This window comes from Pteropus medius, unplaced genomic scaffold (genome assembly GCF_902729225.1).
Source record: "Pteropus medius unplaced genomic scaffold, Ma_sr-lr_union100, whole genome shotgun sequence".
Classification (NCBI taxonomy): Eukaryota; Metazoa; Chordata; class Mammalia; order Chiroptera; family Pteropodidae; genus Pteropus; species Pteropus medius.
In genome coordinates, this window is record NW_024344240.1 from 9,177,817 (window position 1) to 9,194,137 (window position 16,321).

The window sequence follows — 16,321 nt, forward strand, 5'->3', positions numbered from 1 at the left end:
AGTTGAATAATATTCCTGTGTATGTGTATCACATTTTCTTTATCCATTCATCCATTGATGGACACTTGAGTTATTTTCATATCTTGACTACTGTGAATAATAGTGCAATGAACATGGGATTGCAGATATATTTTTGAGACAGTGGTTTCATTTCTTTTACATATATAACAAGTAGAATTGTTGGAACATATAGAACTTCTATTTTTAAGTTTTTGAGAAATCTTCATACTGTTTTTCATAATGGCTGTACCAATTTACATTTTCACAAACAATATATAAGGGTTCTCTTTTCTCCACATACTTGCCAACACTTATATTTGACCTTTTGATAATAGCCATCCTAAGAGTGTGAAGTGATATCTCACTGTGGTTTTTAATTTCTATTTCCCTGATAATTAGTGATGTTGAGCACATTTTCAAGTACCTGTTGGCCATTCGTATGTCTTATTTGGAAAAATGTCTATTCAGGTCTGTTGCCAAATTTTTAATCTTTTTTTCTCTATTGAGTTATATGAATTCCTTACATATTTCGGATATAAATCATTTATCAGATATATGATTTATAAATATTTTCCTCCATTCTGTTGGTTGTCTATTCACTCTGTTAATTCTTTTTTTTTTTTTTTTTGTGTAAATGTTTTAGTTTAATGTAGTCTCACTTGTTTATTTTTGCTTTTGTTGCCTGTATTTTTGGTCTTAAGTCCAAAAATATTATTGACAAGACCAATATCAAGACGCTTTCCCCCTATGTTTTCTTCTGGAAATTTTATGGTTTCAGGTGTTATGTTTAAATCTTTGATTCACTTTGAGTTAAATTTTTGTATATGAGATAAGTTAAAGTTTCAATTCTACTCTTTTGTATGTGAATATCCAATTTTCCCAAAACTATTTATTGCAGCGATTGTCCTTTCAACATTGTGTATTCTTGGCATCTTCACTGAAGATTAGTTGACTGTATATGCCCGACATATTTTCAGGGCTCTTTATTCATTCCATTGGTCTATGTGTCTTTTTTTTTTTTTTTTTTATGCCAGTATTATGCTGCTATTTTTTCTTTTATAATTTATTTTATTATTGTTTTTTAGGTGTTTTATTATTATTTTTTAGGTGAGGCAATCCTTGGTTGACCTCACAGATTGCAAGGATCTTGTCAGCTTACAATTCCTTATTTTTTATTTTTTATGCCTACAGCACCTGATCTTCCTAGGTGGTCTCCCATCCAAGTACTAACCAGGCCTGATCCTGCTTAGCTTCTGAGATCAGATGAGATTGGGCTTGTTCAGGGTGGCATGGCCATAGAGTATTATACTGTTTTAATTACCATAGCTTTGTAATGTATTTTGAAATCAGGAATTGTGATACCTCTAACTTTGTTCTTCTTGCTTAAAATTGTTTTAGCTATTTAGGGTCTTTTGTGGTTCCACATAGATTTTAGGATTTTTTTTTTCTATTCCTCTGGAAAATGGCCTTGGAATTTTAATAGGGATTACATTGAATTTGTATATTGCTTTAGTAGTATGGACATTTTAACAATATTAATTTTTGCAGTCCATGAAAATGGATTTATTTCCATTTATTTGTCTTTCTTTCCATTTTTGTTTAATGTTTTATAGATTTCAGTGTACAGATCTTTCACCTTCTTAATTAAATTTATTCCTAAATATTTTATTCTTTTTGATGCTATTGTAAATGGGGTTATTTTCTTAATTTCTTTTTCAGACAGTTCCTTTATTGTGTATAGAAATAAAACTGATTTTTTTTTGTTGATTTTGTATTCTGCAGCTATTCTGGATTTGTTTATTAGTTCTAACAGTTTTAAGGTGGAGCCTTGAGGATTTTCTATATACAAGATCATGTCATCAGCAAACAAAGAGGAGTTTACTTTTTCCTTTCCAATTTGGATTTCTTTCATTTTTTTCTTTTTATTTTTGTTTATTTTTTATTATTTTCAGTTATACGGTACATTTGTTAGACATTTATATAGTTTATGAAATAATCCCCCTGATTGCTCTATTTCCCATCTGGCTCAATTGCTCTGGCTAAGACTTTTAATACTATGTTAATAGAAATCATGACAGTGGCCATCCTTGTCTTGATCTTGATCTTAGTTGAAAAGCTTTCAGCTTTTCAGTGTTGAGTATGATGTTAGCTAGGTAAATTTTGATTGGACATTATTCATTATTGACCACTGCAAGTGATGCTGGGCACCAGATTTTGTGTTCTTTAGTGTTTTACTTTCTTCTGGGATGCAGTTACTTGTAATGTTAAATTTTTGCAAGCCTTGCTTTTAAGCTTTGTTAGGGAGTACCTAGAACATTCTAGCATTTTGTCTCTATTTAGTCCCATTACTGAGGCAATACTCTTTTTGAGAATTTTATCCAGATTGAAAAAATCTTTCCACTCTGGCTGTTGGGAACACAAACTATTCCCAGTCTCTTTCTTTCTGGCAGTTTGCGCCCTTGTCTCAGGTAGTTTCCTTTCATGTACAGACCAGTTCTCAGCTGAGGATTTGAGAGGAGTCTATTTAAATCTGCAATTTTGAGGAGCTCTCTCTCTCTCTGCAGCTTCCTCCTTTCTCTGGTGCGGTCTTGTGAATTCCACTCACCTTGTCCTCCCACAGTCAGATTTGTGTCTTCTCAGCTAAGCCAAACTGTCAGGCCCTGCACTGTGGCTAAAAAGTGCCGTTTATTTGTATCCCTTCTCTCAGGAATCGCAGTCCTGCACACCTGGTGTCCACTCTCTAATCATTGTTATTTCATGTGTTTTGTGTGATTTTCCAGTTGTTAGACGAGAAGGGTGAATCTTATTCCTGTCATCTAATCATGACCATAAAATGGTTATATGCTTCTTATCTGATCATCCACCCACTTCACGTATTAAGGTGATAAACTAGGAAATAAACAAATGTTCATTGAGAACACACTAAGTGCAAGCATCTAGGGTAAGCACTCTGAGGAATTAAAGAAGAATCAAATTTATACTTATCCCTCTAACAGTGTATGCAAACTGGAGGTAGTATGCGACAAATGTCGTGAAAGAGATATGAGTAACATATAGGGAATCGAGTAGGCTGGTAAGAATAAGAAGAACACAAGCATGAGTATACAAAAGAATGGGAAGGACAGTTGCAGGAGGTAGGTGTACATGGTGTGGGGAGTGGTGTATGTGTTGGGGGGAGTGGTGGAAGTAGAGAGGAAGCTATCGAGGTGTCAAAGCAGGTGAGGACAGACAGGGGATGTGGAGGGGCTTGATTTTAGCCGAGGTTGGTATCTGCCTCTATTTTGTATTATAACATTGGTGGTCAAGGGAGGCATTCAGTTTAATTTTAGTGCTGTCTATCAACAATCATAAAAAGTTATATATGTTCTAAGAAAATTCTCTTTCAGAATTTGTGGTAGGCTGTATAATGGCCCCCAAATATGTCTACTTCCCAAGCTATGGAACTATGAATACTAGTTTATATAGCAAAAGGGTCTTTTTAGGCATAATTTAATTAAAGATTTTGAAATGGGGAGATTATCATGGATCATCCACATGGTCCCATATAATCACAAGGGTCTTTATAAGAAGGAGACTGAGGGTCAAGATCAGAGAAGGAGATGTTATGATGGAAGCAGAGTTTGAAGTGACACTCTTTGAAGATGGGGGAAGGAGCCACAAGCCAAGATATACATGCTGCCACTAGGAGCTAATAAATCAAGGAAATGAATTCTCTTTTTAGAGTCCCCAGAAGGAAGCAGTCCTGCAGACACCTTGACTTTAGCTCAATAAAATCCAATTGGAGTTCTGACCTCCAAACTGTAAGAGAATAAAACTGTGTTGTTTTAAGTCACTAAATTTGTGGTAATTTGCTACAGCAGAAATGGGAAACTAATACAGAATTATATATTCAAAATAACAAATTAAAGCGTCTGTTGGATATTTTTTTTCTTACTATCTAAATGGAAATAGAGAAAAGAAGGTGGAGAAAGAAGATATTAAGTTGCTTTTTACTTATTTCAGTGTTCTCCTTTGAAGTCTCTTTTGGAGTTTCTGTACAAGATGTATTATTGGGCACAAAGAAAGACAGAGAATTACTGATACATGTTGCCCATCTTCTATCTCTGTGAATTTGAGCACTGTTTAAATTGAGATGCAATATTCTGATCTTTTAAAATCAATAATCATCATTAGCTATAAGGTGCCTAAACACAAGCAAGGCAATAACAATACAATTAAGAAATAATAGTTGTTGACTACTCTGGAGGCTGGACAGGATTATCGTATTTAAGCATCACGACACTATGGATAGGCATTATTATTTTCTTCATTTTGTAGATGTGGGCCCCAGGCCTGACTGGTCTCAGGTCTGGCTGTGATCCAGGCTTGTGGTTAGGAATAGGACCCCAGATTTAGAGTGTTACATTAATGTAGTGGGGCACCTGCACTCAGCTCATGTAAGCATGATTCAGCTAATTGTATTATGCATGTGTAGCAGAATGCCACTATTGTTCTCTGATATATATATATATATTTTATATATATATATATCAGAGAACAATAGTGGCATTCTGCTACACATGCATAATACAATAAGCTGAATCATGCTTACATGAGCTGAGTGCAGGTGCCCCACTACATTAATGTAACACTCTAAATCTGGGGTCCTATTCCTAACCACAAGCCTGGATCACAGCCAGACCTGAGACCAGTCAGGCCTGGGGCCCACATCTACAAAATGAAGAAAATAATAATGCCTATCCATAGTGTCGTGATGCTTAAATACGATAATCCTGTCCAGCCTCCAGAGTAGTCAACAACTATTATTTCTTAATTGTATTGTTATTGCCTTGCTTGTGTTTAGGCACCTTATAGCTAATGATGATTATTGATTTTAAAAGATCAGAATATTGCATCTCAATTTAAACAGTGCTCAAATTCACAGAGATAGAAGATGGGCAACATGTATCAGTAATTCTCTGTCTTTCTTTGTGCCCAATAATACATCTTGTACAGAAACTCCAAAAGAGACTTCAAAGGAGAACACTGAAATAAGTAAAAAGCAACTTAATATCTTCTTTCTCCACCTTCTTTTCTCTATTTCCATTTAGATAGTAAGAAAAAAAATATCCAACAGACGCTTTAATTTGTTATTTTGAATATATAATTCTGTATTAGTTTCCCATTTCTGCTGTAGCAAATTACCACAAATTTAGTGACTTAAAACAACACAGTTTTATTCTCTTACAGTTTGGAGGTCAGAACTCCAATTGGATTTTATTGAGCTAAAGTCAAGGTGTCTGCAGGACTGCTTCCTTCTGGGGACTCTAAANTATATATATATACTTTATATATATATATATATATAAAGTCCATGCGCTCTCAGCAATAAAATTGGTGCCTGCCGTTTCATTCTTATGTTGGCCCCTCGTAAGTTTTTTCAACTGGCCATCTCACCACCGAAACTTTCCCTTCTCGATCAGCTCGGCACTGACAACAGATGTAGAAACTGATGGTTAGAAAAGTTAAATACCTCATTCAAAGTCATACAAATGAACAATGTTAGAGCTGTTCCTACATTTGCACCTACGTTCCCTGCCTTGAGAGTCCAAATGGAGTGGCGATCAGAAATCCATCTACAGGTCATACAGTTTGTCTATAGTCTCTGGGGACAAGTTTTATGCAGAGATAAATAATCTTGGGTAACACTAGCAAGACTGAGGCCTTTTTTTTTTTTTCCTTGCAACAAGGAGATCTCTCTTCCAAAATAGTAGAACATTTTTCAAACTCTAGCTGTGTATCATGAGATTCAATTGTTTGGACCAAGTTGATTTACTACTTGAATTAAAAGAAAATTACATTTGTTACTTAAAAGGAGATAAAAATTTTCATTTAATCAGACACACTGTGTAGACCCAGGTGGAGGGAGGACATGTTGAGCCCTAACTCTACTTATGTTTCTAGAGACCCATACCAACATAACTCTCTACCAATATGGTTAGACAACCATAAAGATTAGTGTTGTTCAATAGAAATATAATTTGAGTCACAAATATAAGCTACATATGTTTATTTAAATATTTCTAGTAGCCGTATTAAAAAATAAACAAGATAAAATTAAATATTTTATTTAACTCCATATATCTAAAATATTAATAGTTCAACATATAATCAATAAAAAATTATTGAGTTAATTTAGTTTCTTTATTATTAATACCACATCTTTGAAATTCAGTGTATACGTTACATTTACAGCATACCTGAATTTGATCCAGCCACATCTCAAGTGCTCAATGGCCTCAAGTACCAGGCCCATCAGACTGGACTATGGAGATCACTTGACACTGAGGTATTTACTGATACTCTAGAAATAGTAAAAGCTAAAAGTGCTATCTCATTTTCGACTCTTAAGAAGGGAAATAATACTGAGACCCCAATATATGCTTTGCAGTGCCCAATATCCCCCCAGGGACTCTGTGTTTGAGCCACTAGGGGAAAGAGTCTTTTACTGGTTCAGGTGAGTGAAGTCAGCACCTTTATATGCAGCTCAGATTATAGCAATGCCTAGGCACCTAGTTCAACCTTGAAGAGATATGAGGTGGTGTATTCTGCTAGATTTCAAGTTTATCTTTATGTTGAGTACATCACAGTCATTGAAACTGGCTATTACAGCAGCAGGAATGGCAGGGGGTATGTACGTGATTTGTGCATGACACAAAAGTAAAAGATGATATATCTAGTCAGGGTTTCTGATAGAGTATCTGGGAGCAGCAGCAGATAAAGCAATATGCCAACATGATAGAATAAAAGGCTTTTCAGCCAGGAGGCCCCTGACCTGCACCTTTCTGTAGGTCACTGTATTCTGTGAGCCTACTTCATTCATTTCCTGTCATGGTTGACTTCCACCCCAGGCAGCCTGTTTTTCTAACTTATGTTAAGAGAACTATATTTTTGTGCCTTGAAAATAATGTTATTGTGTTTTTTTTTTTCCATTTAACATTTTTATGAATAGCCCTTCAATCTTTCTTTCAGCAGTTAGGCATTGAGCACCGTCACAGAGCACAGATACTATGGCAGAATACGAAAAGAACAAAGTATAGTTTTTGTCTTTAGTTTACTATATAGAAGTAGAAAAGTAAGAATTCCCAAAGCCCCACTTGCTATAGTTGGAACGAGTAAGATTACAAGTGTTTTTCTAATTAAACCTGATGTAAAGAACATTTCTGAATAAAGGTAAGGGGTAGTGTCATAGGATCATAGAATTTGAAAGCTACAGCTAAAATATTTAATAGCTTATGCCAGAGAGATAAACAATACACAGAACAAAATGAAACATCTAGAAATAGACATGGATTCAAAGAAAGAATCAAGAATATATTAAAAAGAGCATTTAAAATTCCTGGAGAAGAGATTGTTTATTCAATGATTGTTAGATACCTGGAGAAAAATAAATCCGGATATCTATCTTGCTTTTTATATCAAAATAAATCCTTTCTAGATACAAAATTTCTATATTACAAGCAAAGAAACAAACAAAGTGTTGCTCCTGATGTGTTCAGGGAATAATATGTAAGTTAATTAGGGCGTGTTCTGAGATGAAGACCTATAAAACAAGGTTGACTTTGCAGGTACGGGCCCAGCGATGAATAATCTTAAATGTGGAGCTGAAGACTTGAGATCTGAGCTGTCAGCAGTGAGAGGATAAGATGGTCGTAGAGCTGAGGTTTAGAAAGATGATCGTTATCGTAACATGTTAGCCCAGCGTATTAAATTCTTACACAGTATTATGAGTCTCCCAATTACATCTTGATCTCTTGTTCTTGTACTAGAGCCTTTCATTTTTCTAAATGTTTGAAATACACTCTTTTTCCCTTTCTCCACAGCTCTAACCTGTTAGCAACTCTCCCCAGAATCTTTTTTTTTAAATCATTCTGACTGAATTCATCCAAACTCAGGCTCCAGCACTGGTCATTTTAAAAAGCTCCCCAGGTGATTGTAATGTGCACCCAGCCCTGGCCGTAGACCAGAGATTTTCACCCTTTAGCCTACATCAGAATCACCTGGAAGGCTTGGAAAACCACAGAGATTCAGAGTCCATAGGTCTGGAATGGAGCCTAAAACTTGCTTTTCTAACAGATTCCAGGTGGCGCTGAAGCTTCTGCTCTGGGACCATATTTTGAGGACCCTTGGCTGTGATATTGTGATTTAAAATTAGAAATATATGTTTGGTTTTCATCCCATTTCTGGAACAGTGCTCCCAAAACCCTTGTAATTTCCTGAGTGATAAAGCTATAAGAGCTATTATCTTTTGTTATAATATTTGGCGTCTTGTCTTCAGTTCCTGAAATGACTTCAGAGCCCAAAGGTGAAATAGTGTCTTTTTACTCATAACAGGGCCCTCCCAATCACAGCTTGGTTTATGTTAGTAAGGTGACTTTTAGAAGAACCAACCACGTAATTAGAGGGTTGCAACTTTTATTACCATGACCCTTGAGGAAGAGGAGAAGGGCTGGAAGTTGACTCAACCACCAATGGCCAATCATTAGATTAATTATTCTTATGTAATGAAGGCTCCATAAAATCCAAAAGGACAGGGACAGAGAGCTTCCAGGTTGGTGAACATGTGGAGATTTGGGGAGAACGGAGTGCTCAGAGACAGCCTGGAAGCTCTTTGCTTTTCCCCATACCTTGCCCTATGCATCTCTTCCATCTGGCTGTCCCTGAGTTATATCTTTTTATAATGAACTGGTAATCTGGTAAGTAAAATGTTTCTCTGAGTTTTGTGAGCTGCTCTAACAAATTAATTGAACTTAAGAAGGGGTTGTGGGAACCTCTGATCTACAGGCTGTTGGTCAGAATCCCAGGTGACAACCTGGACTTGCAATTGATATCTAAAGCGGGGGTGGGGAGGGCAGTCTTGTAGGACTGAGTCCTTAATCTACAGAATCTAACATTATCCCCAGGTAGTGTCAGAATTGAGTTGAATTGTAGGACATCCAACAGGCGTTGGAGAATTGCTTGGTGGTGTGGGAAAACTCCCCTTCCATACATTGGAATTGGTGACCAGAGCCCTCTTACTGGCCTAGACAACCATCACACATGAACAATAGCCTACTACATGGTCCTGCTCCTACTTTAATCACCCTACAGTCCATTTTCCACTTATTTCTTTTGGAAGAGTAAATTTAATCACAGGGGCCTCTATATTGCTGACATTGTCCTGCTTCAAACTCCCCAATATAATCAAAGTCCAAAGCCCTTAACCAGCTTGCAAAAATCCTCTACAGTCTGGCCCTACATCCTACTTGGGGCTTATCTCTTCTGTCTTTGCCCTTTGCCATTGCCCTCACATCCAGCTGGCCTTCCTCTGGATTCACAAAGTCTATTACTGCTGTGGGCTTTTTCTTGGCTTTTCCCTTTACTTGCAATGTCCTTTCCCAGCTATTCACTTCACTATCTCCTTATCACCCAGGACTCAGCCTAAATGTTGCTTCTATGTGCCCCGACTCCCTGAGGTCAATCTCTATGATCTGATTTTATTTTCTTTGTGACACTTGTCTATTTCAATTGTTTGCTTGGTTGTCTTTACCTACCTCACTGGAATATTAAGCTATATAAAATCAAGGACCTAGTCTCTTTGTGAAGAAAGGGGTGACTTCCCAAAGAAGTCAAAAATTTGGTCAGGCAAATGAAATCCTAAGACTGGAGAATGGTCTTTAGCTTGATGCATTGCCTTCCAGAGCCACTGGTGTGGTAGTGTTACTCCTATGACTTAGAGGGGCAGGCCTGCCACTTTGGCTGCCTTATTGCTGTATCCTTACATGGTGGACAGAAAGAGGGCTCTGATCTCTTCCTCTCCTTATAAAGACATTAATCTCATCATGAAGACTCACCTTGATGACATTATCTAAACCTAATTACCTTCAAAAGGCCTCACCATCAAATATAGTAACACTGGGGATTAGGGCTTCAATATATGAATTTTGCGGGGACACAAACATTCAGACCGTAGCATGGAATTTCTTATCTTATGGATTTAGACTATAAGAATGTTGAGAACAGAGATATGTGCGTAGTCCATGATCTGGCATATAGGAGGCCTTTGATAAATAAATAAGCGAATAATAAATGAATAAATACAACAGTCCTTTCAAAGTTTGTCTCAGCACTTCATTAAAGACAAATAATGTGTTTTATTCAGTTAAAGAACTGAGTCATTTTTTCTATTTGTAATCCAAATAGTAAAAATATAGATTGAATGTTCCTATGGGTCAGATGTAGCTCCAGGTTCTTCACTCTTATTCTCATTTGAAAAAGTTATTATTATTCCGTTTTATGGATGAGAAAACTGAAGTATATGAAGGCTAAGTAACATGTCCCAAATAACCCAGCTGACAGTCCAACCTTTGCCAGTCTGATTCCAGAGCTAGACCCCAGATCTTTGTCATTTATGTAAAATATGACTTAAGACAAGTGACCTGGGGTCTTTCCTTCCAGAAAGATTGAATTAAAAATGTTTTCTCTACATTAGTGCAAAGTGCTCTTGCAGTGTTTGAATGCTCTGTATTGGTGCCAAGTGGTAATTTCTTATATTTTGAGTGATTTTATCATTTTTGAAATACATATATTCATCACTGTTTTGATGTAATCAGGACATTCAGGTGTCATAACAGAGCACACTAAACTTTGCATGAACTCTCCTTCATGTGCATAATCCCCTGCTTGGCTTGTGGCATCGTTTAAAAAAAATTTACAAAGCATTATTTAAGGGGACTGCTTTTTAAAAATCATGCTCAATAAACCAAAGCATTTTAAAAAATAATTTGCTCAACTTCAGAGAGGTCCAGTATATCAAATACAAGTCTGTCTATTAATCCTCATTGTTTGAATAGTCCCAAAATGATTTTAGGCTCCCATGAGGGAGAAATTTGAAGTAGCCATGTTTGGTACCACGTGTTTGAGCAAAGAGTATCATTTGTCTTGAGGTGTAGTTGGGGTCAGCTATGTAATAAAGAGGTTTAAACTTATGCCTCAGCTATTATTACTGGGCCAACCCCAGTCTCTTTCATCAAACCATGGTTTTATTACCTCCACTAACAATAGTTTTCTCACTGTGAGTTATCAATAAGATTATAACTATATTTGAATTTGTTAGCCAAAAATTACTGACTCAGCATTTGAAGTTAAACAACTGCATGTCATTCAGCACAACAGTTTACTCTGTATGTGTGTGTATATGTGAGAATTACAATAATATGTAAATGTATGGATGACATATTATATACATATATACAAAGATAATTTTTTATGGCTTTCTAAGAAATTATTCAGCTGTATTTAGAGGTAGAAATCACCCTGTGAATGGTAACTATGCGAATTGGCTCCCATTTCTGTTAAAAAATGCCATGTAAAGAAAGGAACTGTGTATGTAGTTTAAAACCCAGAAGTCATAAATAACATTATCATATTAAAAAATATAATATTGGTCTAAGTATGAATATAAGACATAAACACTAACATATAAATGAACACTAATAATTGGAGATTTAAAACTTTGAACAATCATATAATCTGAGTAAAATTTTGAAGAAAATAATATGTAGTAGTATCAAAATTTTTGTTATTCTCTTGGTGACATTTCATAATTTTTGGTATTCTGACAATATAGACATCTTGGATGTATTTATTACATATCTGAGTAGTATATGAAATATAATTATGATATAGATTCTCTTCTGATATGGGTCATTTTAAAACTTTGCCAAACACTTATGGTTCATGAATTCCTGTTATGGAAAACTCTCTTTCCAGCTACCATTATTTTAATGGCTCTCACTTTAAACTAAGTCTTCACCATCTGCTCTTCCTTTATTCTAAATGCTAAAAGAAATTAATTTAAATGCATCATAAAAGAGCTATTTTATGTTTTTTAAATCCCTGTCCATAGCTTAACTCTGAGTTTAAATATACATTGGCGATCTCCAAAAACATCTGGAGGAAAACAGCTGTCTTTGACATCTAATTTGGAATATTTCCCAGGGAGGATAAGAAGTCATTTTAAATGGATGCATTATACACTGAAATGTCCCCGCTTCTCTTGCCCTGTCTAAAGTCTGCCATTACTATTAACCTAATAATGGAGGGAAAATCTTTAATATAGTGCTACCATAGTTTTATAAGTAGAGTTTTTATACTCAGGTAAAGTTTTTTTCTCATTATTTCCTAATATTAGCACTTTTAGTCAACTCTTATGAAACACTATTTCTGCAGTATAGAAAACAATGCTGACAGAGACTGGTATACTGTCAAAGCAGTAAGTTTCAAACATTTGAGAATCAACAGGAAGGAGAATCCACGCCTCCTCTTACTTTAGTACGAAGCAGCGTCAGGAAGCAGGCAGCGATAGCCGATTCCAAGGAGGCGATAGCTAGAACTCAGCCTGCACAGTAACTAGCCCTGTGTTTACTTTCTGGTTTCCTTCTTTCTTTCTATGCTTTGTTGTTGCAAACTAAGATAAACTACACATGACTTTAAATGTAACATCATTATTCTTACACAAGTGACACTGTGGCTCAGTTGACTTTTTTATGACAGTGGGAAGATGAGCCGTCTGTCCTTGGTGTGGTCGTTCTGACAAATCCAGTATCAGTGTTCAGAAGTATCTAGGAGAAAGTGTTCTCTGTAACCGTAAAGACACTGCATGCTACGTGCTATCCCAGGAGCTGCTCCCTCTGCAGGACTTGAAATATGGCACCAAAGGTGTCTGTGTTCTCATCACTGGGTATGCCAGCTTCATTTGCAAGTTCTCCAATTATAGAATGGTATTTCTTTGGGGCTGCCTTCTAGGTGACAGGGCTTTCATCATCCATTTTTTCCTATAGAATCTCAAGGTACTCAAAGACATTTACTCCAATGAATAGCCGTGACTTGGGGTGCAACAGTGCTACCACCTCTACTCAAACCCTTGTATTTCTTTCTAGGAATTCTCTGGAAATACAATGGCCTGAAAAAAACATGAGTGCAACTACGAGCAACAGGAAAGCTAAATGTCAGGCATAATTACAGGAGTTTGGAAGAAGGCATAGAGGGATAGAACTGTTTTTATTAAAGATCATTGAATTATAGAAGAAAGAATCAATTGAAATCACATGCATAAACGGAAATAAATTTAGTATTTAAATGAGACATATTAAATGCCTAACCAACATTATTTTAAAATGAACAAGAGAGTATTATATATTTAAGAAGTAGAACAGATATTAAGACAAAAATATTATATTTCATTAACTATAAAAGGACAGTGAAGAACAGAAAGATTTGGAGAAAGAGGACAGAATTGGTTTAGAGAAAGTAGGAAAGCACATAAACAGTGATGAGAAGGGATGGGAGTAGAGAGTCACAGAGAAGGAAGGGCAAGGACGGAGGCCTCTAAGTGAACGTTAGCTGAATTTTAAAAAATTGAAGTTGAGCATTATAACCAGTTGTTCACTGGGCTTCGGATTGTTATCACTAATTAACCAAAACTTTTTGCCTTTTGTGAGTTAACGTTGCTTACAGACACGGAGTTGCTCCAAACCTTAAATTTTTAGAATGGGCATTAAAAATTCAAATGTCTTCACAGGTCAGGTAGGAAATGTAAATGAATTAAACTGTCTACATGTAAAATACAAAACAAAACAAACACAAAGACAAAAAAAACAAAACAAAATCAACTCAACTGTCAGAATAATAATTATATTTATTTTTACTGAACTATGATTTAAACACATAAACCCATTCATATATGCACACATCACAAAAAAGAAAAAAATGTATGATGCTTGCTGCTCTTTTGATTAAGAGCTAGAATTCTGACATTTTATTTCTACAGCAAGATCTTAGTGTCAGGTTTGATATTTTACATTGTGATGTGAATACAGAATTCAGCCTTGACTTTAACTGGGAGGGAGATTTAAATTAATTCAATTTTATGTTGGAAAAGCAGCTGTTCATGGAGGCAGATACTTACATAAATCTTTGTATACTGATTTTTACTATTAGAGTGACTGCTCCTGAGATAGTTGAAAAATTCTGGTATTTCAATGTGACCAAATTTGGATTTTAGTATTCTACTACAGTTTGGCAATTTCCATTTCCACCTTTATATTCACAGTTTAAATGTTACTTGAGAAAGGAAAAATTAACCTATTGGTTCAATAATTCTAGGTCTGACTTGTTAAATTCACAAAATGATATGCATATGTAACAATACATAGTAGCTTTACTTCTTGCTGTTTTATTCTTTCAAGAACTGGTTTTCACTTCTGCCTGATAATAGCTTTTTGGCAAATGGTGTCTCCCTCTAGCGATACAAATCATTATTCTTTTTAAAATGCAGTGAAAGTTGGATCCTCTGGGAAAAAAAAAAAGTTTTTTAATCCAGGAAAAAAATGCTTATTATTAAAGAATAAAATGAAAATACCTATATCTGGAGTTTTCTTGACTTGTAGCAAGAGATGTGGAGACTTTTATATTTTATTTTGGTTTTGAGGTAGATGCTCAATCTGGATGATTATGGTCACTTTAGAGAAGTTTTATAGAGCCCTGCTCTCCTAATATATGCTATTTTATTAAGTAAAAGGACTTAGGCAATTTACATATTAATTGCTCCAATGGAAAGAGGGAAGCCCCTCAGCTGTTGGACTCCAAAGGATGGAAACAAAAACACAATGTACTCGTGGCTCATTATGGTCTGTGATAATTAGCAAGGTAAACCCCTTCCCTCCCTCCTTCGCTCCCTCCTTTCCTCCCTCCCTTCCTCCCTCCAACATCTCCAGAGTATCCACTCACTCACTACAAACTAGGTACTGAAGATAATTTAGATGAATAAGCCATAATTATTGCTCACAATTTATTGTTACACCCAAATTATTGTCTCAAAAACATTTCAAAAAATGTCATATACTATTTCAACATTCAAGTATTTTTGTCAAGAGTGTTTATTTTCAGGATAGGGACATGCTCCTTAGCTCAGGATAGGCAAGCTCAGAAGTAAAGTGACATCTGCTCAGAGGAAAGCTTCCACTGGCTGAAAAGACTTCCCTAAACAAACCAAGAGCAGATGTCCTGGCTCAGGTTGCTTTTAAGTAAAAAAAAAAAAAAAAAAAAAGCAGATTAATGGGGCCTGCTGCCTTAAAATTGAAGAAGACAGTTTCTAAAGTAAAAGTATTAATTCCTCAAGTCTGCGACCACTGGCTTTTGGGTCTGGGTTGGGCCTGTGGAGTGGGAGTGATAGTAGGGAGAGGGGAGCTTGAGATCTCAAGATCCAATTTCAGAAACGCCCCTCTACCTGCTGGACTTAACCCACAGTGCCTGGCTCTTTGGATGACACAAAGGATGGTGAAAAGGAAGAGGGTAAGGGAGTCTCTTGGCTGTTGGCTTACTCCCCTCCCCACACACAGCTCAGCTCTTGTCAGCTCCTCCAAGAACCAAGGCACTGCTGTCAGCACCTTCAGCGAGTCCCACATGTAAACAGGTGCAGAGTGCTGAGAAACACACTGTGCATTCACACTGCGCAGAATTAGAAATTGAGTGGATGTGGGAGTTCATATGGGGGGAGCCCACCACGTGCTCACCAACCCCTGGGCTCTCATCTGCTCCCATCTTCCGTCCTTTAGAAGATTTTCTGGAGTGTAGTGACTCTTGTTGATTGACTGATTGATGGATTGATTGATTGATTTTAAGAAATCGACTCACCGGATTGTGGAGGCTGGAAAGTCCAGAATTTGCTGGGCAGGCTGGCAGGCTAGAGAGCCAGAGAAAAGCTGCTGCTGTAACCAGAGCTCATACATACTCTGGAGCAGAATTTCCTCTGCATCTGTCTTAAGTTTTCTCTTCTTATAAGGACAGCGGTCATATTGGATGAGGGCCCACCCTAATGACCTCATGTTAACTTAATTACCTCTTTAATTACCCTATCTCCAAACACAGTTACATTTTGAGATCAAGGGTTAGGACTTGAACATATGAATTTTAGGGGATAGAATTCAGCTCATAACACAGCCATATGAAATATTTTGCTTAAAAATATATACATAATCAAACTAAAGTGATTTCTCCACCCTGGCTTTAGAACAGCTTAATACCTATGCCTGTACTGTTAAGGACTTTGCAAAAACTAATTTAATAACCTATTATTAATTGGTTACTATTAATATGTCTGGTTTGCAGATATTGACACAAAGGCACACAGAGGTGAAAGGACTTGCTCTGTGGTATTAAGCCAGGAAGCAGCAGTTCTGGGAACTGAGGCCATGCAGGCCAACCCCAGGTGTACATTTTAGCCTCCAGCCCATACCAGGAA

At 36.4% G+C, this 16,321-nt stretch overlaps 1 pseudogene; it reads right to left on the reverse strand.

The window, feature by feature from the left end:
- Positions 1-1,182: 1,182 nt before the first annotated feature.
- On the reverse strand, positions 1,183-1,301 carry LOC120607530 (uncharacterized; annotated as a pseudogene).
- Positions 1,302-16,321: the final 15,020 nt, after the last annotated feature.